Genomic DNA, 24,041 nt, shown 5'->3' on the forward strand with positions numbered 1-24,041 from the left:
CTTTTTTGTTGGACATCCCTGTTTACCTGCCAGCATAGGCTGTCCTGTGTATATGTGAGGTTCCAATATACACAGTTGACAGCCACAATTTTGGAATGGCTTTAAAAAATCAGCGTAAAACTCAGGTTAAAAAGTCTTTGCACACCAACACACACATATACAACAAGAAAAGCGTTGGACATTTACCTTATTTAAAGGCCCTAAGACCTCCTTTTTGAAGATTTGACATCTTTTCAAAGACTCCTCAGGTGTGCAAATGTATCTTTCTCTATATAAGTGTATGAGATATCTTAAGAGAAACTGAATAATACATTGTATCATTGGACAGGTAGGTATAGGAAAGCCCATTGTTTAAACTTTAATGAGAAAGATGGCCATCAGTGCTTCACTTCATACGCCATATATTCTCTTCCCAAACACTCACTCACTTTCTCATGCACTCTGACGGAAACTGCTTCGTGTTATCTTGTGTTTCTCAGAATTTACCCATAGGGGAGTCAGTGGGTTTGCCAGTTTTAAATATTGGACCACTTTCCACTTTGTTGTATATCAGACTTGCACCATTTTACATTGTTGTGTTTGTTATTTGCTGATGCTCAAGTGAATAATTAATGTTAGAAAATGTCTTACAGTTACTTAAAGAGAGTGATTTTTTTCCCTTTTGGTACATGCAGTCTGCAGTTCATATAGCAAAACTGCCCTCAGAGGTTTTTGTGTGTTTGTTTGCCACCCTCAATTAAAATACTCTTCACATTATAAAAACAACATTAGTTTAATCATATATCAATTCATTGCATATGTGTTTTTTGATTGTAATGATTGAACATTAAGGTTATAATTTTGTAATTTAAAGTACGTGTACTATATATAAGATAAATGTATCTATGATATATGTATCTATGATGGGACACAAGCACACACAAAAAATTGGCAATGTGTGTCGTTTAAAATCCTTTATATGAAAAATGGCAGACATGGCTTGGGTTCAAACAAGGATATTGCTCATAATTCACAGTTGAAGTTCAGGGTTAAGCAGCTTGACTGTCTCTTGGCATCTATTTTTATGTGTTTGCTGTGTGCTCCTGTACAGTAGGTCTGGCCTCAATCACAATGGTTTTATCCATGTCCATTTTTAGCATCAGATGTGGCCTGGTGAAATTATGTAACAACCAGCTGAGTCCGGGTGGGAGCACACACACATCCTACAGTACAAATGCACACAGTAATTGTTGCTGGATGAGATTTACGCTTTTGATAACAGTGAGTTTTTTACTGCCTGACCCATCATGGGGTGAGAGGGAAAATGAAAGTGAGGAAATGTGAAGCAAGAGCAGAAGGGGAATTTTCAAAAAAGGAAAATGCAGCGATTGAAACTATAGGAAACTGTAGCACTAAGAGAGCAGTTGTGTTAAACAGATCCAATGTACTTGCATGCACACATGACTTACATATTGACTCTCTGCCATCTTTTTAGGATATGGCAGCTTTATTATTGAGTAGCAAATTTATTTTGTATTGTGAGTGCATTCAAGCAGCTTTTACCAGCTTGCTTTCAGTGACATATTGACATAGAAACAGTCTTGTTAAAGAAAAAGTTGAAAATATTGCAGCTATTTATTCAGCTTCATTCATTGAATAAAGCTTTGGAGTATTTCAAAGACAAATAGTTGCAACATCGATACCATCTTTCATGCGCACACTCAAGCTTCCTCTCGGCTAGTGACCTCAGTGTGATAGTGTGGGTGTCTTGTTATAAGGATGATTACATTCGTCTGTTCTATAAATTAACTACATTCTTTGAAAAGGTCTTCTTCTAGGTCAGTTATAAAAAGGAAGACGAGTGCAGGAGTCTGTGCGAAAATGTTGGCTTGCTTTATTTACTTACTCAGAAACATCAATGTTCAGAATACATACTGTACCTGTATCTTTATGCTATTCAGAATGAGGTTGACTAATCGACTATTAAAAATCGTTGACGCTAAATTGGTATTGTCAACGCGTCTGTTGTTGTCATTTTGGTTTTATGAACGTTCATCCTGCCGATTGTGTTCACATCGGACAAGCACCAGTCACGCAGGTAGCGACAAGGAGAAGATTCTTCCTCTTTTGTGTATTTACTGTTTATTAGCACTCATCTACAATAGGAAGAGGCTCGGTGCGCAAAGTCGAAGTGGTCCTACAGGACAAAAACCGCAATTATAATTGTCTCCTTCGTGATCATGTTTACAACCGTTTGTACATCTGTGTTTTTAAGCGGACGCCACCCACATGTCACTACCAAATCCATGCCCCAATTGGACACACTGCTGCGTTGCTGCAGTTCAGAGTGAAAATGTTCATCCGATCAGTGTGTGTTCAATGAACATCCAATTTGTATGTAGATCTTGCAACCGAACTTAAAAACTTGAGGAGCGCCACGTGATCACAGGTTTTCCGGACGCGGAAACCCTAATTCTGGTCTACGCCAGTGATTGTAGACGGGAAGAGCCAGAGCACACCAGAGATGGCTGCAACAGAACATCCTGTTTCTAAAAGGAATGAGATCTCTGTCAATGGTTGAAGGGGATGGAACATGATTGGGGTGCTGTACCATGGCTACCAACTAAGTCACTTTTGCGAACTAATCAAGGAAAAATTATTGTAGAATATTTTACTGTTCACTAATTGCAAAAGTAAAACCCATGTTCATAAAAACATTTCTGCTTACTATTTCTATGGAAAGTTTAGACAATGATTTAGTGCAGGGATCAGGAACCCTATAGCTTCCGACACAATAATGGCTTTTGTTGTGCTAACATATAGCTTACCTGGGACCTTAAACTTTTTATCTTTTTATAAGGTGAAATTGAAATTCGTGAATACATGTAAAATGTTCATTTCTCATACACCAAGCATTAGCAGTACCATATATGACGTGAATCTCTACGGACTGACTAGCAGCACTATCACCTTTTGTAAAAAAGAAATAGCAGATCACTTTACATGAACACTAATCGTTGACTTATTAACTAATCAATAAAAATAATCGTTGACTAATCGATTACTGAAATAATCGTAAGTGATAACCCTAGTATTTAGCATAGCGAACTGCTATGAATACATTTCCTACAGGTTTTGCTAACTGTTTAGACTATTTTAACTTAAACGTAACATTTCAAATTAAAGCGAACATGATCTATCAGAGGCTTTCTGGTTTTCAATTTAAAACAATGATCTATTTTTCCCACAAAAGTATTACTTGTTCACCCAAAGGTATAATAAAGTTGTGCAAAAAAAAGGTAAAACGCCTCTGAAATGCTACACAGATGGTGTTTTCTTTCTTGATAACTGCAAAAATGCGCATTTCATATTTTTATTTGCTGAACAGAGAAGTCTTGGGAAATTTTTAATTGTGACCTGGTACAGCTATACTGTCACAGGAAAGCCCCCCCTCCTTTTTAAAAAAAATCAAATTATAACAGAGTTAAAGGATCTGAGCTCTTAAAACATGGAGGAACAATTGTTCTTAGGTATGAAATCTGTACAATACGTATATTCAGATTTTTGGCACCACCAACAGTTAGAAACATTGGATCCTCGTCTACATGCAGCTTTGTCTCTACCTACACATTATCTGCACAAACACAAACTGTGATATTGCACCTCATGTTGCAAAGTTCCATCAAGCCGAGGTTTTCAGTGTTTACACTTAGCTTTTAGATAACACCGTCTATGCAGAACACTGACTGAGGGAAGAAAGTTAGCTGCCTCTGCCACTCAGCCTTTTATCTCAATGATCTTGTCACTTCCTTTACCATAACTCGTTTATTCCTCTTTTTTAACTTCCTTCTTCATTCTTGGTTTTCCCCCCTGACACCTGTTAGTTTTGTTTTTGCCTTAACACTTAAAAGCTGATGCACAGTGTGAAAAATCAGTTAGGCATTTTGGAAATGTTGTGTTTTCCCTTAGTTGCTATTGTAACACAACAAGTAACTGAATGACAACAGTTTGAAAGCGTAAACCACACACTATTGAATTATGTAAATGTTTATATTTCTCTTTGTAGAGGTTTGCCCTGATATGGTTCACTGGTTTTCAGTGAGTATTTTGCTTTGTTAGTCCTGGAATGTAGTCCAGCCCTTGATAAATTGCGGTTCTATTAAAGTATTTCCTGTTCTAATTTACATTTAGCTGTTTCATAAATAAATTCACTTATTTTAACCCCATTGTACTCTGCTTAATACCTGGAGAAAACTCTTAGTGGATAGGGCATAATGCATCTGAAATGCGCAAGCCTGTAAATGTCCCTCCTTCTGTATATGGAAGTGACCATTTGGAAATTTGAAACGATAAGATCCTCCATCAAACCATTCATTAATTTTTCTATACCTGCTCATTTCGATTCAGGGTAATGGATGCTGGAGCCTATTCACCCACTGTTGACTGTCCCCAGTCCTTTCCAGGGCTACACGACTACACACTTACATTTATGCCCAAGGGACAATTTAGAGTCACCAATTAACCTATGAAACCTTATTTTTGGACTGTTGGAGGAAGCCAGAGCGCCCAGAGAAAATCCACTCATGCACTAGGAGAACATGCAAACTGCACAAAGAAAAGAACTCTGCTGGGATTCAAACCATTGCCTTGTCGCTGTAAGGTGAGGGTGCTAACCACTAGAGCATTATGCAACCCACAATAAGGTCTTTCCTAGCTTTTTTTATACCCTACATTTGTATTGAAATCTCACCTAAACTTAATTTAAAAAAAGCTAAATAAAGATGTCATTTCATATAAAAATTCTTCAGAGACCTCATCCAAGAATCCAAACCTACAGATTCAATACACTAAACAGCAGAATTGACTAACCTTTACAACATCTTTACTAAAGCATATATCTACATCACTTAAGTCAACAATAAAGCCACAATGAAGCAGGATTTAATGCTAAGATTGACTTTATATTATATAGTCTGGCTTTTTGTGTGCGTGTGGGGCAAAGATATGAAAGACTGAGGAGCACTGGAGTCTGCTTCTGCCGGCAGCTCTGAGTTGGAGCTAATTGCCTTGTGGTTCATATCGGGTGTCATTGTTTAGATACAGGGCTGGCACCATAGTGGAGGTTGTCCTCGTGTCCTCCAGCTGCACGGCAAAGTTCTATTACTTCTCTTTTTCTCTTTATCTATGTTTTTTGCTTTTTTTTCTCCAGTTACATCATCATCTGCCTTTCTCTGTTTCTCACTCGCTCCCTGACTCTTGCATAACGTTCAGCTTTATTTGCTCCAGCTGAGGATTCTAATCTTTCCCACGAGGCCGAGCGCGGGAGCAAACCCAGAGAGGCGAGAAGAGGAGTTGGGCGAGACGACCTTTCTAACCTGCCTCTGTGCACAGCATCGTTAACTCAATCTGTCGACCAATTAATCTGATGTAGGGAATTCTTTAAAGGCAACGCCAACACAATGTTTGAATATCTCGTGCATTGTGCGTGTGTTTGCTCAATATTTTTATTATGGGTTTTTTTGTTGAATTTATTGCGTCTGCATATGTTTCCCCTGCCTCCTTATAGTAGGTGGATTGTCTTACTTGGCAGACAGACGCAAATGGGGGATGAGTAGTGATTATATACACATCCTACAGCAAGAGTGGATGCACAAACATGCAGGTGCACATATTAAAGAAAAAAAAAACTTTGCAGGATAGGGATGTGCACATTCCAGCAGTGCAGCCAAAGATGCACCAGCCAACAAGACCATCCGCACGCAGATTTGGCCTCAGCTCAAAAAGACTGTTACAGTAATCCATATGCAAAGGCTTTCTGTGTATTGGAACTGCGAATATTTCATAGAAAGCAATATTCATTTAAGTGGTGCTTCATCCTTTGGTTTTTCTAAATCTCCCTCACACACGTTCAGAGACAGGAAGTACGCAGAATATGTGCTGGCTGGCCAGGAGTAATGTCTATGTGAGGTGAGTGTTATGCAACCCTGATCAGCACCACTTAATCAGCTTTAGGAGACATGTTTAACAAGCTGGCCAAGTTGGGGTGGGGGTTAGAGAGGGAGAGGAAGGGAGCAGACGGGCGCAGGACATGGGCAAGGGCTTGACTGATGGAGGTAGGGAAAAGTAAGAGGTGAAAACAGGTAGGGCAGAATAAAAGGCGGTGACAGGCGGTGACACAGCATGTGTGTCTTGTCCCTGTTTACGATGGGATAAACACACGCACACATAAACACGCCGTGCTCTGCCCTCTGTGTCCCCCTCATATCCTCTGTGACGCATGCCGCCGATTGCCAGAATCCTGTTTATGAGTTCAGCATGCATGCACGTTTTTGCGCGAGCGTCTTTCCCTGTATTGATCACTTGGACAGTACACTTTAGGTGTTGCAGGTGAAACTATATCACAACAAATAAGTCAAAACCCCACCAACCCTTATTTATTGCTTATTTCCACCGAATTCTTGACAGTATTTTGTTAAATGTTAAATTAACAGAAAAAACCTGCATGCGATGCATAGAACTAACATAAATGATCACAAGTGATGGGATCAATACGGTGGCCGAGATGTGCAAGACACGTTTACATTTAAGGTACAACAACAAATCCCAGAACAAATGAACAAATACCGAAATCACAAAACACAACAGCAAATCACAGAACAAATTACAAAGTTCTGAAACGCAACAACAAATCAATTCAATTCAATTCCATTTTACTTATATAGCTCAAATTAACAACAACAGTTGCAGAAAAAAAATGATTAAATCCAGAAACACTACAATGAAAGCGGAGACACTGCTTTAAACAGAAGGGACGTAATATAAAACCAACCGTGTATAATTCTTTCATGTTATTTGTTACTGTTTTCTTTATGTGGACATTATAAATACATGAAACGTTCCAAAAGCTTTTTTTTTTAAATTGTATCACTACAATTTCTATTGTACAAATTTTAACAATGTTTAGCAAGGTAACGTTTCTGAAGCAAAAAACAAACAAAAAAAAGGTTTCTGGGTCACTTCCGGTATTAAATGCATGTTTTGCACTTGCCGACTGGCAAGTGCAAAACATTGATGGAGAAAAAAAAGCGAGCAGCTGGTAACGGAAAGGGAATAGCCTTAATACCGGAAGTGACGTAACAACGTCACTTGATTTGTTGTTGAGCTGCACCCGGGAAGTTAGCGTTTCATGTGTTTATAATGTCCAGATAAGGAAAACGGTAATAAATAACTTTAAAGAATCATAAACAATTGGTTTTATATTACGTCCTTTTCTGTTAGAAGCTGTCTCTCGCTTTCATTGTTGTAATTTGCTGTTGTGTTTCCGTATTTGTTCATTAGTACTGGGATTTTATGTTGTTTGTATCTTAAATGTAAATGTGTCTTGCACCTCTCGGCCACCGTAGATCAATGATCTGGGAGACATCCAGAAAGTACTGCGCTGTCCCACAAAGTTTTAATTAGACATCTTTAAATGACTTTGCGGGGAATGTTGAAATGCAGAAATCTTTTTCCGGCTTACGAAAATTCTAGGAGAAGTTTCCCATTTTCTAAGTAACACAGGTTATATCACGTAAAACTGGTTTAATACTTTCTCTTTGAACTCTTATCTAAAGTTGGAACTGTCTCTGCATAAGAAGAGCAATCTGACATAGCCGCTCGGTGGTGGGTCAAAAAGGCTTAATGGGGTAATTAAAGTAAGCTAACCTTGCTGGTTTGCTTGGCTTTTACTCTTTGTCCGGTTTAAGCCAAACCCTGTTTATGAGAGACTTTTACCATATTTCAACCTTCCCTTCTTAGTCTTACTTGTAAGGGAGCTTTAAGCTTGCTGGAAAATCAACCCCTGACCAAAAGATACAGATACAGCATGGAGCTGTGTTTTGATTCAGGAAGCCTCTAAGTACAAGTCATCGTCCATGGACAGTGAAAGCTATAAAAAAATGCAATAAGTAAGTGGACTTTCAACCAACTCCCCAAACCCCAAGAGAGTCCTAAAAACTGTACCTTCTATGTCCTTTAGATCCAGATATGTATACTCTCATCATTTCTCCATACTCCAGATATGGTATTTCTCCATTTCTGAAAGTGTAAACTTTTGGTTTTGGTAATTTTGGACACCTTAAAATTAAATAAAAAATTTTGACAATTTTTTGAAAGATGTGTGTCTAGTCTCACAAAGCATTAAGCACAACATTTTAATTGAAGAGAAACAGATACTTTGGTCAGTCTAATATTAAACTTTGATGAAGTGCAACTCTTAACTTTAAGCAGGTTTTAAGGTAGTCAAGGTAAACAAAAACAAAGTTTGTAGCTTAGCTATGTAAGGAATCCAAGTTGTGCTTTCATTTTCTTTAGCTTGAGGTTTGACTTTTTCAGCAGGTAGATCAGAAACAAAGCTTGCATGTTTGTTTTGGCTCTGTAATTACTACGCAGATGATTTAAGGTCTAACGCCAGCGCTCAAGCGCTTTGTGCTTTCATTTCTGTGACTTTTTTGTGGTAAAATGAGATCGATATCAATGTTTTGTGTGTTTCACTTTTTTACTTGTGAAAACTGTCCTTGTGGTTCACCACTTCTTTGTAACTATTAAAAAGAGGATCCAAAATGACATAACAGCAGGTCAGTCTTGACGGACATTGGTCCAGGATGTGACATTTGATTCTGTCATCATCCTTTTCCGTTTGCCCTTTTTTGATTTCTAAAAACTCATTCCACCACTTACTTTTTCTCCTCTTGTCTCTCTTTGACCTTTAACCAGTTTTCCTTTTCTCCACTCCTGTTCCCAAATGTGTACACACTCTGAATGACTAACAGATGTGGACCGAGCTTTTTCCTTCATCTATATTTAGTTGCTGCAGAAGAATGGCAGGAAAGCATGCAGGACTGGATTACCAAAAGGGAGGAATTCAGTGGTTACAGATGATGAGGGGGGTGTGGACTAAAAAAGTAGAGGAAGAATTTTATTTTTTATCTAGTGATGTAATGCACTTTTTTGGTGCTGCTGCTGACAGCACACTCGCTGAGAAGTGCCGATGCGTGAATAGATCAGCTAATGTCACTTTTGGGTTGTTTTTTCATTCACCTTCAGCTATGATCCCAGCCGACTTTCACAAAGGAATTCAAGATTTCAAAATTATCCTTTAAAATTTGCATTTTAAACTATAGTTCTGAAGTTATTACGGGTTATCCTAGAATGCTTTGACTGCTTTTAACAGCTTTATATGGCTGTTCTTATTCTGTGAGGTTTTGGCAATCATGCTAAAAAGACAGCACTGTTTACTCTAATATGTACTGAATTTAAGTATAAAGTTTAAAAGATCTAAACGTCATGGTCAGTCAAGCTTGATCCCGCAGCGTCCTCCCACTAATCAAAATCAGTATTACAAAATTGACAAAAGTTAAGAGGCTGAATTTAAAGCCTTTTATTTTCTCAGTACCTTGGTGGGCTAGCAAGAAGGTTGGCTCGAATATTTTTCCGACTGCTGATTTTGCTGATTTTTTTTTTTATCATTCCTCAAAATGTGGAAGTCTAAAGCTCTAGAGCTTTTATGCGTATTTCTAGTCAGCCTCTCAGAAACGCACACACACACACACATTACTTCCTGCCCTCCTAATGCTCACAGATTTGATCAATACACTATCATGTACAGAGGAAATGCTTCTCAGGTTACTTTGAGCCTGTTTACATGCACACCTAATGTCCAAACTTGATCTGATTTCTTTGGATATCCAAATTTTTCTAGTAAACTGTAGACAGCATAGTTCGATATTCTTTATTTGATCGTTTTTGTATTCAATAACAAGATTTCAGATAGATTTCTACTCAAAAAGTAGATGCTTCCCAACATGGATTCACCTTTATCATTATTTTGTGTAGTTGAACTTTTGCTCTTGTGTAAGAGACCGAAGTAACCACTTTATTTTTTCCTTTTCCAGGAGTATAAGCATAGAGCAGTAAGCAACATCTTAAATATGTTGTAGACACATTTGCTCGCATATTAGCCCACTGTTGGTGTCTAAATGTTTACATGAAACATATGGGTGCTTTTCTTCTTATGTTAATTCAGAGTTATGGTGGAGACAAGTTCATCTCAAGTATGTTTGCAGGTGATGAATGAAAAACACACTTAATGGCTTCAGTCTTTTCTCAAATCACTAGGATGTAAATCCCCTATCCCCAATTATTGCAATTATCTTAGCACCTTAGCAACTGGAAGTTGTCCTCTGTTGGAAAGCTAATGTACTCTAAGAAGTAGAAAAGTCTGAGGAACATTGGTGTGACTTGGTGAACTGCTACTTTTCATTCTTCACAAACAGTTTCTCTTTGAATTGATGTCGCAGAATATAAGCATGAAGTTGGCCTTAAAAAGTTGACCTTCTTTAGCTTTTCTTTAATGTTGTTTACTGCATACGAGGACTGTCATACCTAGGATTTCCTGGGACTTGTGCAGCTTTTACTGTGAAGATACCTAAATAGCAACCTATTAGCCTTTCTGTCTGAACCCTTCTGCTCACTGGGAATAATACCTTGCATATTCAGGCTATGATAAGCATAGTTAGCAACAGCACAGCAGAGAGAAAAACACAATTCCCCCAGGCCCATCACATAGTCTGCTCTCACCTCTTGTCTGAACAACATGTAGCTTAGAGCTTACACTCACATCCTAAAGCTTTCCATTTATTTCTTTGAAGAAGAATCTGCACAGGGTTTTTTTAAGTCCCAGACATTTTACTGCCTCTTGAGAATAAGTGGAAAACAGTTTTTCCATGCATGCATTATTTTGAGAAGCCACAAGAAATTGTTTGGGCTAAACATAGCTTGAGGGTGGTCTGTTTGTAGTGATAAACATCTTTAAACCAGTAGGTTTGGCTGTTCATTTAGAAATATTTGAATCATTACCATACCTGTAGACGTTGCACATCTCATTAAATTTGCGTATGTGTTTATTTATGGACACATATGCATTTTGTATGGCTTCAGAGGCTTTAAAACATTATTTGTGATGATGAATTTGTCTAAGCTATCATTTTAGAATTAATACTGTAACAACCCCATATTTGTTTCATTTGCTTTAAAAAATTACGTTTGAGCTGCACTTTTTGTGCTCATCTGTTCTGGTCTCACAGGTCTCACAGCTACATTTTTTAGTAGCTATAAAAAAAGATCCTTAACTGCCTTGATTTAACTAAAACTTAGTGTTTTCTGGTATAACTGTTTACAGTTTTCCTATCATTTCCACAAATAAAACTTTAAAAATCAGAAATCAACACAAGAAAAAGACCACACATTTACTATTTGGGACAGTTTATTGTGACACATTTTAAAGCTTTCTACAGCATGAAATAGTCTTGAGAGGCTTTATTTTGACATGTATTTAGTTCTTTAATTTTGGCTGGTATTCAGAAAAAGTCTTTTGCAGACTTTTGTAGACTTGTCAATTGCAGTAAGGCTTTTCCTCCTGCAATGCTATTTATTTTGTTAGTAAAATGTGTAACAAATACATTGACAGTTTGTACATGAAGCATACGTTTTAATTTGTGGATTTTTTGTGTGGAATAATTGTGATTATCAAATTTATATTAATTTTTAGAATTGTGGTGAAAAGTTAAGAAGGCAGAGACACTACTGTGACTAGTTTTCTTTTGATTTCTTTCATTTAGGTTGAAATCTACATTTAAAGAGAAACTTTTTCTTTTTGATCAGTTTTTTGACATGCCTTTCTGCTCTTTGGTTTCTGTATTTGTTAGGCAGAAACTGAGAAAAAAGGTTGTTTTTTTTAAACAAGTTGAATAATAACATTTTTTTTTGCTGTGAATTGTCTGTAAACAGTTTTTAAAAGCTTAGTTTTTGTTGGACAAGGTTGCTCTTTATTACATTACAGGTGTCTTTTTGAAAAGATGAAGTCCACATTTTAAGTAATCGATCCAATCTTTTTGCAGTAATTGTTTATTTTGTAGAGAAGTTTGTTTGTCTTAGAGCAGCCGGAGCTCACACACCATCATGCAGAATAAAACTCTGTCTCCTGACGACTACCTGTTGCTGGCAGATTTGACTCACTATTTTTTCCCTGCATCTCTCTCTGCCTTGCTGCTGCCATGCTCCTTCCTCTCTAATACCCAGTCTATTAGTCCTTGTTCCAGGCTTGAAAGGATTAATTGCAGTTTATGCTATATTTTTTTGTTCTGTTCGTTTCTGAGAGGTTATTTTTAGACTTTAAGTGTCTGGTTGCTAAGTGACGGTGAGAGAGGCAAGAGAATGGAGGAGATTTTGCGTTGTGAAGGCTGAATTACAAACACATTCACGCACTGAGTCAGCACTGACGCACACTCGCACGCATAAATATACACACTGGGTTTTAGTCTGTAGCTGTTATTGTGGACTTGTTTTTCTGGTTCCTTTTATCTGTCTGTCCCTGTCATTTTTGTATGAAATCTGGCTCCTCCTCAGTACATGCTGTCACATGCAAGAGTGTGCATAAACCCGGCATGGTTTCTGAGCTCTGACTTACAGCATTCCTACATATCTAAATGTTCTGCACAAAAGCAGCATTGTTCCAAATAAATTTGTTAGTAGTCTTTATTCTTTCTTTCAGTTGTCTTGTTTCCTTTTAACTTGCAAATGTTGATCTTCTTGCAGTCGGTTTATGCTGATGTCATCACACGATATTGAGGAGTTATGTAGTGGTGTTGGGTATGACCCAGGATGACCCTGACTGTCTCAGCAGCCTCCTCAAAATTACCACCAAATATCACACAAAAGCACAGTGGAGGACAAGAAAGCCACGCCTGGAAACACCCTCTTGAAAAACCACACACAGGCTTTTGTTCTTGTTTAAAATCCTCTTAGGTGACCAACTCTGAGGATTCTGAAGAATGTTTCAGAAGCCCTGTGAGTCCTGGCATTGTCGTCTTGGAATATTCCTGTTACATCTGACGGAATGAAAAAAAATCTCATTCTTTGTTATGCTGCGGTCTAGACCCATTGTTTTATATTCTTGGAATATAGAGCAGACCAGCTGGGGTATTCCCAGATCATGACATCTCCTCCCTTTTACTGTAGACAGTAAATGATTGATTGCATTACTTCATCTCCCTTTCTGCTTAGTCATCAGAGCAAATACATTTATAATTGCTCCTGATTCCAGCCTGTAGCTAAGGGATTGACCACAAAGATAATTGCTTTTTCAAACTTTAACAAATGTTGTTTAATCCAAATAAATTATCTTTACATTGTTCGTGTAGCAATGCTCTTCCATCACTATCAGATATAGAGCAAAGTTTTGCTGTATTTTTTGTCTATTAAGTTTGAGTAAACATGTAGGTGACCTCTACCAACAGGAATTTCTGTTGTCTTCAGTTTCTTGTAGATTGGGGTCTTTTTAATTCAATCTTTGTTGAAAATCTCATTAATCACCTAACTTTTTGCTCTTTATTGTTCTATGCTGACCAGTGGGATTGCCTTTCAAAAGCTGTGTAACATATTTTAAACTCAAATTGGCTTTTCTTTTTTTGCTTAAGACAAATATAATTTTTTTTTTCTTGCTTAGCTCCCTCAATTACTGTAGCACTCAGGATTTTGTGCTTGTTTTGAATGTAGACAAATTTTTTATTTGTCAGAGTGTTTACTGTTTATGCATTCTGTAATATGCATTGTATATTGTTACAAGTGGGGTTATGCAAAATCTTGATTTTAAAAAAAAGTTTTTGTCATTGAAAAAACTTTACTGTCACCATTTACTATGACTGTGGCAATTTTGAACAGATAAATGATAACGTCTGCAGTACAGGTTTGGTTCTCATCAGATTTCATTGTGTATCAGAAATAACATGCACACACACAGGAAACAGCTCTGTTGTGGTGCACATACAACAGTTGCTTACATCCTGTCCCACTACAGTGGTACATTCCAGGAAACCACCCTCCTAAATTGCCACTTATCTTCTAGACACACGCTAACTTTCTTTACCTGATAAATATATCGTGTTCAGGTGCCACATCTCATTTACTCCTGTGCGGCAAAGTGCTTGACCTGCTGACTTTATATCTACATCACACATAAACATCGTTCTTTTGTGCACATTTAAAGCTAATTTTGTGTTTATGCTATTTTTCAATTTATGAAAAATATAAAACAATTTCCCAACTTCTGGGCTTTTTTATACAAACAGAAAATTCTCATATTTTTTAGATGTTTCAAAGACTTATTTTTTAGCATGTCCTTTATTTAAATTAAGCGTTATGTAAAAAACTTAAGTGATTTCCCACATATAATCAATGAGAAAATTGCCATACAACACTGTTCACCTCCAACTCTGCGTGACATAAAGGTGTGTGCACACTGTAGCAGGCAGTGGTGAGTGGAGAGTGTAGGCAGAATGTTGTTGAACCAGAGGTTAAGTGTCAACTGGCATCTCTCTGCCAAGCTGCTGGCTGCAGAAGTACATTAACACCAGCTTGTGAGGTAGGCAGACAGAGTGCAGGAGAGAAGAGAGGCGCCTGTGGCCAGTAACTTGGCTGTGTGAGGGCGTAGGAAAGAAAAAAGTAGTAAAAAAGAGATTTTAGGTAAATTATTATGAAATTGCTTTGTTTTAGCCTAAAGGACATTTTGCTCAATCTGACAGTATGGCAGCTTATACTTAGTTTTCATGAATTTGTGATTAAGTTGAACTTTCCCTGCATATTTTATAGGTATTAAATCTCTGAGAGTTTTGTTGCATCCACCCATGTAGGGCTGTGGATCGATACTTAGGTAGTAACCTGATTTGATTCATGAATAAAGATAAACAAATCATAGACTGAACCATGGTTATTATTAGTATTTAATAGGGGTGTAGGGGATAACGACATATTGCAATCTTTCATTTGGCAATGCTTGTACCGATTTATAAGCATACTTCAGCATCTTGACTCTTGTTTTTCACCTAAACCCCGACCACTAGTTGGCAGCACAGCACACTGAGCCTCTTTGAGCAGCTTTACACAGGAAAAAATCAACAGAATCTCAGGAGAATCATCTTGTGTTAAACGTTAAATGTTCTGTCGGCCTCGCAGTTTTTGTTGTTATAAGCCATGTACCACTTAGATTTTGCTTGGAATGGGTACTGCACCAAAATTCTGTGCCATGTTGTTGCCAGTACCATATAAAAACGGGAATTGTGGTGCTTTGCAGTTGACACTTAAAATGTACTTTGTCGTATCACTGCATCACCAGACTCTTGCCAATACACACCCCTACTATTTAATATGCAGTAAATAGGTCTTGGTTGCTGTAAGCATGTCTTTTTACTGGATGAACTTTATTCTTTTTGAAGCAGGCCTCTAGTGGTCATTTGAAGAATTGCATCTTTTGGCTTTAAATTTGGGTATGAAATGTGTAGGGCTTGGATGCACCAGGACACTAACCCAACTTGGTTATGAATACAAAATAAAAGTTTCACTCTGGGTTTAGGTTGAGTTCAAGTTAAAAGAACTTCTATTTTATATCCTTCAGCTATACGAGCAAGAATTAATGTCTCCCTATTGCTTTTTTAAAATCCCTTTTTACAAACCAACACCTTAGAAACAGGTAAAATGAGCTTTCACTTTATTTGGATAAAACAAATGCAAGGAAAACAAATGAAGCTATAAACCATGCCAATAAGCTGTGTTTCAAAAGTTGTATTTTATTTTGCCTTTCAGCTTCTAAAATGAGTGTATAGGTGTTGGTTTCAATCCTGGCCCTTTGCCCTGAAGCTCTTGAGCCAGAGCATAGCACAGTACAGTATGTGTATGTGTTCTCCCAGTTAATGTCCTGGGAGTAGTGTGTCACTTTGGTGTGAGTAAATATACCTAACAGCGCCCCGAGAGCAGCAGGGCTGTTCTCCCGCTGACACAATATTATTCTGCTGTTCTTAAAACTCTCAGGGGAACACAAGCGCACACACATCTACAGACACACAAAAAACACAAGCACAGATTCTCCCATCAGGCTTGTTTATGAGCGTGATTACACAAAAAGAAGTCCAGTCTGTGTAGGAACACATCAGGTGAAGTGCTTCTGGGATTGGTGTGTGATCATGCATGGACAGAGCTTTGTATTTGCTCACATGCTGCTCAATCTACATTCTTCATGTGTTGTCATGTGGGAGATTCAGACAGGTGTGTGTTTGTGCCTTTTCTTCTCACTACCTTGTTGCTGCTGCTTATTTTGTGCATATGTTGCTAGTGATATACCCTCTGCTGTATGTGTAGTTGTCCCATGTGGTAACAGACTGCATCTATTGGTCCCCACTGCCCAAATAGAAGGCCTCACCTTCTGCCTCTTCAGGAATATATGGAAGCGATTCTGTAGCATAATTAAAAATAAAAGTCAAAACCAGAAATGCTTTTTCATTTTCAAAATGAAGCTGCATTTGTTGACTCAAAATTAAAATGAAAAAGCAATCCGCCAAAATGCTTTTTTTTTTTAATTGAAAAAAAAAAACAATTGAGGATAACAGTTTGTGACAATTGTATACAATTATGCAAAGTATAGAAACATAGAAAAAAGTACTTGACATGTACAAACAACAAATGCAAGATAAAATAAAGTAAAATGTTACCAATAATACAGAAAAAAAATGAAATACAAGACATTAAAATAAAAAATAAATAAAATAAAAAGGGGGTTTACATAGACATTTGAATGATTCTTAGCTTAGGGGGTTATCAAAAAGCTGCAATTTACGTATGATACTTTGAAGTTCCATAGCAGCAATCCGCCAAAATGCTTTTTCATTATCTTCTTCAACACCACTTATTCTGTCACTTAAATTAAATGATGAAGAAAATGGTATTTGACATTTCATTTTCAAAAGGTTTTTCTGGTAAATGTGTAGCAAAATTCATTTAGAAATGTCTAGTTTGACAATTAAAATGGATTAACAGAAATGCTTTTTCATTTTCAAAATGTAACTGCATCAAATGACTCAAAATTAAAATGAAATGTCAGTCCTTTACAATGCTTTTTCATTTCTACTTAAAAACCGCTTATTCTGTGTCATAATTAAAACGAAAATGCAAAGAGGGGATTGGCATTTCATTTTAACATCCACCCTGCGAACATTGTCGCATTATTCAATTAGAATAAGCATTTCCTGTGGGGAGGCGGGGCGATGACATCAGTGCTATCTCCGTGTTTGGCTGCTAAGAGACTTATACTCCAAGTGGAGAGATATGGAGAAAAAAAGCGTCTTCAAACTTGGCCATTACTACTGCTTGATAATGTCATCAGATCAGTAGTCACCAGTCATCTATGTTGGCGCATAGCTGCCAGCACTTGGAAAATGCATAACAATATATAAAGTTGTTAGTACAAAAATTCATGCAAAAACTCATTTAAGTGCCACATTGATTAGTAAAACACTTACATTTAAATGTAAACTTCTGTGCTTCATAGCACACCCATGTGAAAAAATGTGTTTGTCCTCCACGCACGAATAAAGCTGAGGGACCAACATTGTCATTTCCTATTTATTCTTTATCCCATTTTTCTTCCCCTCCTCATCTCATCTGTACTTTCCCTCTTCTCACCATCCATGTTGTGTGTTCTCCCTCTCTTTTAAACAATATCTCTAGTGTGTGTTTATGTTTGTGTGTGTTGAGCCTCTCGTAGGCCAGAAAGTACCCTTTCTATCTTTTCCTCCTCCTTTTTTTCTCTTCTGCAGGTTTACGGATGCCCATAAGCATCTATAGAAAATGTAGACTGGGGTAACAGCTTAAGAGTGCAGGAGGAGCCTCCAAGGCTTTACAATTTTTCCCGTTATGTGTGTTTAACCCTTTCACAGCACTCAGGTGAAGCTCAGAACGTAGAGGCTTTTGGTGCTTTGATACCTCCAGCAAGAACAAGTGATGAAAGGAAATTCGTTGCTCTCTCAAATATTTGGAATCAAGAACAAATTCTTTTATTGCACGAAGCAGGAAAGTAAGCCGATTGCAGCGCTTTGGCATTGCCAAACTGACCAACTCTTGCTCAGTTCATTGAAAGGAGGTCTGGGTAAAAATCTAATCTAAATCTAAAGGTAAAAAAATAAGGCAGAAATTAACTTTTGTAATTTTTCCACATTTTCATATGTTATTATATTGTCATTTTACAGTGACGGACTCATTAAAAACAAAAATACTTAATGGAATAGCACCCTGATCCAGTAGAAACACCATGCCACTGAGCAAAGAAAATAAACGTTTTATACAAACTTACCGGTAAAAAAAAAAGTCAATGATTTAAAAAAAAAAGAATCCTCAATCATTTAAGGTGCAAAATCAATATTCCTGCAACTAATTAAGAAAAAGCCAAAAACATCCTCCTTAAGGTGAAAAGCATGCTCTTTTGCTATTAGTTCAACATTTCTACTGTTGTAATCCTTTTTTTTAAAATAAACAACCATAGGTGTTTTTTTTTCATTTTTATTTAATCTAGTGCAGAAATCACAAAAGAAGCCACAGCACACACACACATTCGTTCAAGTTGTGGACTTTCTTTTATCCCCAGCTTGTTTACCGTTTTTCCATCCATGTCTCACATTCTCCAGTTTTTCATCGAGTATTGGATGGATGAATTTTTAATGAACATAGTGGGAAGGATCCAGACACTCTGGGATTTAGGCATATGGGCTCTGATTACCCTCTAAAAGAGTCTGTGCTCTTCTGTCTCTTCTTTCATTCATTTTTTTCATCTCGTCTCGCTTTTTTTTTTTATCCCGCTTGTCCACCTCTTGGTCTTGTGTTTCAGCTTTATCTGTACAGCCAGCTAAATGCTTCAGGCTGTTTCACTCATCAAAAGGTCTCTGTCAAAGCTTTGTATACTTGTGTATGAACGCGCTTCAGGCAAAAACGAACTCTTAACTTTTAATGCTTTTAAAGCAGACGGTGATCTCACCTCGCCTATGCACACACATGCTCGTGGTGATCGTTTCCCACAAGCAGGCTAAAAAGCTGAGTAGATTTAAAGTAGAAGAGTGCGAGCTGACAGCCGCTAATGGCTGTTCAAAGGCCCCAGTCCTGTAGAGAAAGCCTGATGAGTCTGCAACTCTGCAGTTTGTTTAGCACCGGTCTGTCAGTTTATTTGCTGCTGAGTTGCTTTTGCTGCTCTAGAGTTCTCTCCTTCATTTCTCTTCTCACACTTTACGTTTTGACCGCCTGTCTGTCTCAGTCACCTTCCCATCAACTCTCCCCTTTCTTGGTTCTTGAGGGGCAGATTGATGCTCTGGTCAGGTTTTGGGCCCTTGTCCTTTTTTAGCTTTTAACCAGGCGCCCATTGGGTGTCAGGAAATAAAAAATCATATTTATAATTTCTTTCTTAGCAGAGCAACTGTTGAAGATGTGCCTGACATACAAAACTTTTCTAAACAAACATAGTCACAAAAAACATTGTTTAATAAAGAATTTGATTTTGTCCATAGGTTACTCAAATTAAGGGGGAATACTTGCTGAAAATATTGGGAGTACGGAATTATTAGCTATGACCAAAATAAAGACTTTTGCTGATAAATATTGCTGACATAGTACTACTATGACCATAGATAAAACATTGGAGCAATTGTGTCCTACAGGGTTGTAAATGATGTGTTGGCGCCACTAAATACCAAATCTCGACTAAAACCCTACATTGAATATTAGAATTGCTTTGGTGTTGTTCTACATTCAGCAAATGAAAACAAAAGGCCTTAAGGTATTTAATACTGATGAATACCTGGTTACAAATGTTGGCATTTCTTAGGCATTTCCCTAAGAAACGACGGTGTTTTATGCTAGCTCATCAATATACCTTTGTCATTCTGTGACAGTATGTTCAAATATGTGATATCCTTTTGTATAATTTAAATCCCTACACTTTTTAACCCTTTAACACCGGAGTTTTAGCTGCAGTGTTTACATTCTTTCAACTACCACAACTCTCACATATCCTGAAGGTGAGAAAAGCAGCTTTCCACTGATATGCAACACTTTATAATAGTAAAATGTTTACGCAATCAACTTGAATCAGCGGATTCTGTTGCAGAGAAAAGTGGCTTTGCGTCGTAATGCTACACTTTTTGTTAATAATGTGTTGCATATAGCGTTTAATGTGTAAACGATCAAACAGTTACGGTAGGTCTAAAAGCGTGTTATTTAGGTGTTATTTAGGCGTTTCCGATTAAATCTCTGGTTTTTAAGTGTTAAACTGTCTGATCACGGTATTTATTTGAAAATTTGCTGGAATGCGGGAATTTATCATTATTAATTTTTTTTGCTCTTATGCTCTCAAATAAAATGGTTGATATTTTTTACAAACTAGACTTTGTGTGTTTTAGGATCCCGCTTCCATGCGTGGCTACGCAAGTTTTTAACGATCGGTTTTGGGCTCCACGAGCAAAACACATGGCCATTGAACACGTTTGTTCGTTTCGTCAGCAAAGTCAGATGAAACTTTGACGAATCAGGGACTCACAAAACTCAGAAGATAGCTGGCTTTTCTGGTGAATCCAGACACAACGACAAGCCTGACGACGTCTGCTTTTGTTTCTCACGTCGGGCCACTGTCCCGACATGATGGCAATCCATATCCACCATTGCAAGGCTGCTAGCAATAACCTGAACAGTTTCTGTTTTGTGCCCAATTCAGGAGATTTGCACGTTTCCTAGCAACCCAACTTTAGGTGGTGGACCTGCGCCAGTTAACAGTAGAAATGGGAAAGCCCCTGCCTGCTTGACCAGTGTGAATATCATGGGCTAAACACGCATTTACGATAACGCATAAAATGCCCAGTGTGTGTATAACTTAAGTGTGACATACCATACCAGGAAGCACTGAATCCCAGGCCAGGACTGTTTTCTGGACCATTTTGAATCTTTCTTTCCTTTTTTTTTAATCTTTCCTCCCTTCTTTGCTCTTGTCTCCTCTGCTCCCTTCTCCTGTTGCACTTCTGCTGCACACATAGCTGGAATAGCAGCAGTGTTTGAACTCAGCTCGAAGCCTGCCACTGGGATCACACAGAGGAAAAGAGTCATCCACACTCGCACACAGGGAGAGGGGATTGGAATGAGAGAGGCTTGGAGTAAAAGAGGGAGGGGGGGGTGCTAAGCAATCTGACCTGGATGACAACAGACTACCAGATGAGCTATGATCTCATCGCTCCCTTAATCCCCACGTCCTCCTAACTCCTTCTTGCCGCTCTCTCCATCCCTCCCCTCTCCCACACCAGCCATTGTCTTTTTTTCTCTCTCATCTCTTTCACTTCCCACTCTTGTTTCCCAAATCTTCAACCCCCCATCTCTTATTCTCCCACTTTCTTTCTCAGTTTTTAAACTTGTCATAGAGATCGCCCCATCTCATCTAGTCTTTTTTTCCTTTTTAACTTCAACCCCTCCCTCCATCCTCCCATTTACCACAGTGCTCTGCCACCTGCCTCCTACTATTCCCAATGCACACACACACACACACACACACCCCGCCACACACACACACACAGGCACTCTTACTGGTGTCCCAGGGCAGAGATTAGGGGCACCCTATCCCCATCCCTCTACACCAGTTTCTCTATTATTGATGCAGTCTATGCTCATGTGTGTGAGAGTGGGAGGCTTGTGTGTTTTTGCTGTAATGGCTATCTTATGTGTCCCCCCCCCACCACCACCACCACCCCAGAGAGGGGGAGGCAGGGTAGACTAGCCAAGCAGAGGGAGAGTGAAGGTCGTAGAGGTTAAGTGTGGTGGTGGGGGTTATGTCATGCTCCGCAGGCTTTTTCCCCACTGATGCTCTTCCTCAGCTCCGCACACAATGGAACGGACAGCACTCGCACAGATTCCAAAAATTCCCCGCCGAAGTTCTCCTATCAAGTGTACGCGGCCGCTGAAACAGATCAGAGCGTGTGGGTTATGTGTGATAGCTGATCCAGCGTGAGTCAGAACGGCTCAGCCTCAGTTGGACTACGGGTGGAAGGAAGGACAAAGACACCTGTTCTTTCTGCATTCCTGCAAACATAATCCTCACCATCTCTGTCACACACACACACACACACACACACACACACACACACACACACATCGCTTAAACACAAACGGTGTTTGAGCAATGTGTGTGTGTGAGAAAAAGGAAGCGGGAGGCTGTAAACTTATCTTAACTTTTTAAACAGAAAAAGAATCTGGTAAATTAAAACTTTAAAGTCATTTCCCGCCCTCAAATATTTAAATGACAAAAGTGACTGGATGTAAAAAGGCTCAAATGCAAAATCCTGTTTAAAAAAATAAAAAATCTCTGAAGTTAAGGCCTTATTATAGCAGTTTGAATAATAGCCGTACCACTCTCTCTACTCTCGTTTTGCTGCTGTCGAATAAACGCCATTACGCACAGCGTATGTGCTTTAAGTGAATTCCTCCACCTGTTTGACAAGACGTTAAACTTTTCTGTTTAAAGCTTTTAAATTCCCATCAATTTATTGGCTATAAACTGTCACATATTTCTGTTAACATCTATATTGAAGAGTATTAATGAGGAATTTTATAGACCTCTTTGATTTTTTGCCTGAGACAACTTGCAGATTTGGTGACTGACATTTTTTATGCGTCACTGGAAATTACATAATAGGCAAAACAGCAGACGTCTGAACTTTTTGTTATTTTATGCCAACATTTATAAAAATATACTCAAAAATATTAATACATTGATTGTTTTTGATTTGTTATTCCTCTTTAACTTTTCATTTTTAATAAGTTGTAGCTTCTAGGTTTTTTTTCAGCCAGATGGAGGCTTGATGAGTCATTTTAATATTTTTTTTAATCCATCGGTCTGTTTGTTTCCTTCTTTTCTGTGAGTTTTTATCAAAGAATGCGGAGCAGGACCTCAAACTTCTCAACTTGCACTAATCCAATACAGAATTGTATCACGCTGCAAAAATATTTTCTGAATGTTTGCAGGAGAAAGAGGAGGAGGCCGAGAACATGGAAACGAAGTGACATTTTCAATAGCATGGCAACTGCCTCCTACATGAGCAGGCCTGGAAAGTCTGAGCGATGACACATTTAGACGTTTTTCAGCAGCTTTTGCACTCCTGACCATTTCTCCAACTTTTTTAATAGCAACTTTCTGCCGTTTCATCTTTTTGCAATATAAGATAACAAATTAGTGTTTTTCTTATATTATTTTAAATAAATATTAAACTCTTATTTGTTAAGAAGCCAATTTAACTTTTGGATGACCCATGAGAATTTGTGGACCAGAATTCAATTTGAAATGTTTCCAGAAACACAGAAAACCTTTATAATTGTCATTGAAGCTTACACTTAAAAATATGCAGAATTGGCAAAAGAAAAGTGTATATTCTCTGCAAATGTATAGGATGTGTTGCTTTTTGTGTTTTGTCTAGCACCAAGGTGACAGACTGTTAGTGGGAGACTGACAGACCTTTTAAAGCACACCGCCTCATAGGCTTTTTCTAACACATTTGTACATGCGTATAGTTGCTGAATAAAACTGCTGCCCACAGCCACAGTTTGCTTTAGAGCAGAGGATGGCGGCACAAAAAGAGAGATGATGTTTTCCCCTGGTCAAGGGAAAGAATGACTTTCTGAGAGAGGAAAGAAGTGGAGGAGAAGTGGAAATGTTTTTTTTGTGAGCAGCTAATTGTTCCACAAAGCCCACTTTGCTGCAGCTTTCAGTTGTAGTTTCAGTGAGTGTGTGTGTTTGTGTTTCCTGTGAAGAGCTGCTGTGGTGAGGCAATGGCCTGTTGTCACCATAGAAGAGTGTTTAAATCAAAGGAGTCTTGATTAGTTGGTTTAATCACTTTTATTGGCCGCTGTCCTGTTAACTCACTTAAGATTATCTGTTTGTCTTTAACAAACCTTGTAGAGTAAAGAAGAAGTTTAAAAAAATGAATAAAGACTGTAAACTATGTATGGCAAAGTTTGATTGAGAATACTCTCTTTGTTTTTTTTGTATTCTTTGGTTGGGAACATGCCTATAATTCTGTTTCCTCACCCAAAGTTTGCAATAATGTTGACGGCTCCTCTCATCGATAAGTGAATGTTTTTCTTATTTTCTTTGATCAAGTTTTTCTAAAGCTAATAAAGTC

The 24,041-nt window shown here is 38.1% G+C and overlaps 1 protein-coding gene across 1 annotated transcript in view; it reads left to right on the forward strand.

Annotated features, from left to right (window-relative positions):
* LOC101173812 (ETS domain-containing transcription factor ERF) overlaps positions 1–24,041 on the forward strand; it is a 48,151-nt gene that overhangs the window by 8,559 nt on the left and 15,551 nt on the right. The window lies entirely within an intron of this gene.

The sequence above is a fragment of the Oryzias latipes genome, chromosome 16 (assembly GCF_002234675.1).
Source record: "Oryzias latipes chromosome 16, ASM223467v1".
Taxonomy (NCBI): Eukaryota; Metazoa; Chordata; class Actinopteri; order Beloniformes; family Adrianichthyidae; genus Oryzias; species Oryzias latipes.